The sequence below is a fragment of the Lycium barbarum genome, chromosome 6, assembly GCF_019175385.1.
Source record: "Lycium barbarum isolate Lr01 chromosome 6, ASM1917538v2, whole genome shotgun sequence".
Classification (NCBI taxonomy): domain Eukaryota; kingdom Viridiplantae; phylum Streptophyta; class Magnoliopsida; order Solanales; family Solanaceae; genus Lycium; species Lycium barbarum.
The window spans coordinates 26,425,799-26,429,012 of NC_083342.1; the positions used below are offsets into that span (position 1 = coordinate 26,425,799).

The 3,214-nt window shown below is 38.3% G+C and overlaps 1 non-coding gene across 1 annotated transcript; it reads right to left on the bottom strand.

The window, feature by feature from the left end:
* Positions 1-1,869: 1,869 nt before the first annotated feature.
* On the bottom strand, positions 1,870-1,976 carry LOC132600937 (small nucleolar RNA R71). Its single transcript, XR_009567392.1, has one exon. It is a non-coding gene; the product is annotated as a small nucleolar RNA R71 (small nucleolar RNA).
* Positions 1,977-3,214: the final 1,238 nt, after the last annotated feature.

Sequence of the window (3,214 nt, forward strand, 5' to 3'; positions counted from 1 at the left end):
AAAGACATTCAAAGAAAGAAAATTAACTGAAGCCTGATTTATACGGAGGAACATATAGACTGTAGAATATTCACGGTCCTTGAATGCCATCGTGGATGCTTAACAAAACGGGCTCAAACATGAAGTGGAAGTCCAGGCAGAAGTACGGACCGTATAATATTTATGGTCCGTAAATCTCACTGTAGGTTGGTTCCAGAAGAGTCTTAAAGAGAAGAGGATTTACGGGCAGGTTATACGGACTGTATAATATTTACGGTCCGTAAAAGTGGATCGTACATCTGACAACTGGAGAAGATTTTATGGAGAACTATCACTGATTCTACGGACCGTATAAAATGTACGGTCCGTATAAAATGTACTGTCCGTACATTGGTCCGTCGGGGGAAATTGTTTCAATCTTATTTTGCACGACTTTGGCTCTTATAAATACCTTATTTAGGTTTCTTGTAAAGACAATTACTACAGAACTTAGTTTGATTTTCCTTAGCATTAGTTACTCATAGTTTTGAAGTCTTTTGGGAGATTACAAACAATTGCAATTAAGTTCTCTCCAATTCCAAGCAATCAATTGTAAGCATTAAGATTCCCATTATTTCTTATTGTTCTTCTTCCTCTATCAGTAGCTAATTTACCTTACTAGGGTTGTGAGCCCAATTGATGGGTGTTTTGTGATTGGGTTTGTGATTGATATACACATAATGGATTATTAGGGTTTATTTATTCTTCATTCTTCATTCATAATTAATGGTTGCAAACATTGATTAAAGCTATAAACCTTGATTTATTTGGGAAAATAATTAGGGTTGGTAAGAAAAAATAACAAGGACTCAAAGCTTTAAACTTTGTTTAGTAAATTCACTTAGGAATAATAAAAATTTACTTAGCATGATTAATCGTTCTTCATAGTCACTTTCTTATATTTTGGAAAATCATAGAAAGAGATAATCTTTAATTATTGGGAAATAGTAGAGATTCATATAGAGATTAAGTGCATTCATATAATGATCCATTAGAAGTATATCAAGATCAATACCCATGATCATACACTCTATCTAACGGGGACACAACCTTAGTTTCTTTTACCATAAATTTCCACCAAAGCAAGTAGATAGCAATTAGTCATAGAAAAACTAACTTTTACCAAAATCATCGGATTAAGACATTAGACATTAGACCTAAACGTAGCATCCTACGACTTTAGTAACCTTTTCACACCATATTCCATGTGAGATTCGACCCCAACCTTGTTGAGTTACTATATTTGACAACGTCCGCGTTATACCATTAATAGGTGTAATTTGAGCGTATCAAATTTTGGCGCCGTTGCCGGGAAATACGATTTTGAAGTTACTAAATAGCGTTTGTTTGATTGAAGTCTTTTGCTTATTGCATCACACCTTGTTTTCTACTCTGTGTAAACCAGGTGAACATGAATCAGAATCAACAAATCAACGTGCTGGTAACCAGGGGAATTGGTTGAATAATTAGGCGAATGAATCAGATGATGAGAATATTTTCGCTGATCTTGTTCCGGAGGAAGACTATGCATCTGCTATTGTTCAGCCTCGAGTTGTAGCTGCTAGCGTGAAAGTTGACTCCTCTCTATACCAGTTGTTGAAGCTTGAGGGATACTTTCGGAACTCTACCGAGAATAGTCCTCAATGTCATTTGCAGAATTTTGTGGATGTATGTGCTAATCACATCCAGAACAATGTTCCACAAGATGCTATTCGGTTGAGGTTATTCAAATATTCCTTAACTGGAGAGGCAAGAACATGGTTTGAGAAGCTACCCCAAAATTCGATTACTTCATGGGCAGAGATGGTGACTGCTTTTCTCACAAAATGGTACCCTCCTAGCAAGAAGGCTAAAATTCGTGACAAGATCTATGAATTTAAGCAGTGACCATGGGGACAACTATATGAAGCCTGGGAGAGATTCAAGGAGTATTTACAGAAAAGTCCGAATCATGGTTTTCCGGATCACATATGAATGGAGAAGTTCTACCGAGGGCTAGATCCAGTGACGCAGTCAGTTGCTAATAATGCAGCTGATAGTTGTTTCATGAACAAATCTTATCAACGAGTGACTAACATACTTAACAAGCTGACGACTCATAATCAGGCTTGGCACTCAAATAATGCTGATATGGTCCCGTATGGTAGTGATATGATCTAGAAGATAGTAAAGGAGAATCAAGATACCCAGCAAACATTGGGAGAACTTGGAACAAATATTTCCTTGCTAACGAAGAAGTTTGATGAATCCCAGATCAAGAAGGTAAATATTTGTGAGGATGATATAGTTTTGCCAAAAGGGATGTACCATACTCAAGATGGTCCATTCCATGATGGGCCCCCTATGCAGGTTGAAGATGCTAATTATGTTAATAACTCTCAAGGGGGTTACCCAAGACAGAACTACCTAGGTGGCTATCAGAATTAGAATCAATGGAGACCTCAGCAAGGTCAAGGTGCTTATAATAACTCTGGGAACTACAACAATAATTATGGTGGTACGAACCAAGGGAGCTACAACAACAGTAACAATTTTGGGAACAAGAATTCCAGTCCTTATATACCACCGAAAGGGCAGTCAACAGAGCAAGGTAGTTCGAAGGTTGAATCAATGCTTGAGAAGATTCTGGCCAATCAATCTAAGTCTGAGAGGACTTTATATGGGCTGACAGAGACAGTGGGTTCCCATACAGCGGCTATTCAGAAGCTTGAGTCACAGATGAGGGATATTTCTAGAGAGCAGCACCCTCCTAAAAAGGAAAGACTTCCGAGTGACACTATTCCAAATCCAAAAAATGGGGGAGGCGGTGTAGACCGTGTGTTTGCCATTACTACTAGGAATGGTAAAATACTCCAAGGGGCTGATAAGAAAGTGGTTGATCTTGAGACAATAAATGAAGAGGATGAGGTGCAGTCTGAAGCACCCATTATTGTTGATAAGAATCCTGCTGACAAGAAGGTTGCTGATATTCCAGAGATAGGGAAGGATGTTGATAACACGAGCAAGCAGACTATGAAAGGGGCTCTCCGCCCTTTGACTTAGCTTTTCCAGTCTAAACCTCCCTTTCCTCAGAGGTTGGTAAAGAAGAAGGAAGATGCTAAGTTCGAGAAGTTTTATGATCAGTTGAAACAGGTATCTCTAAATTTTCCCTTCTTGGAAGCTGTCAAGGAGATGATTTTGCTAAATATTTGAAGGA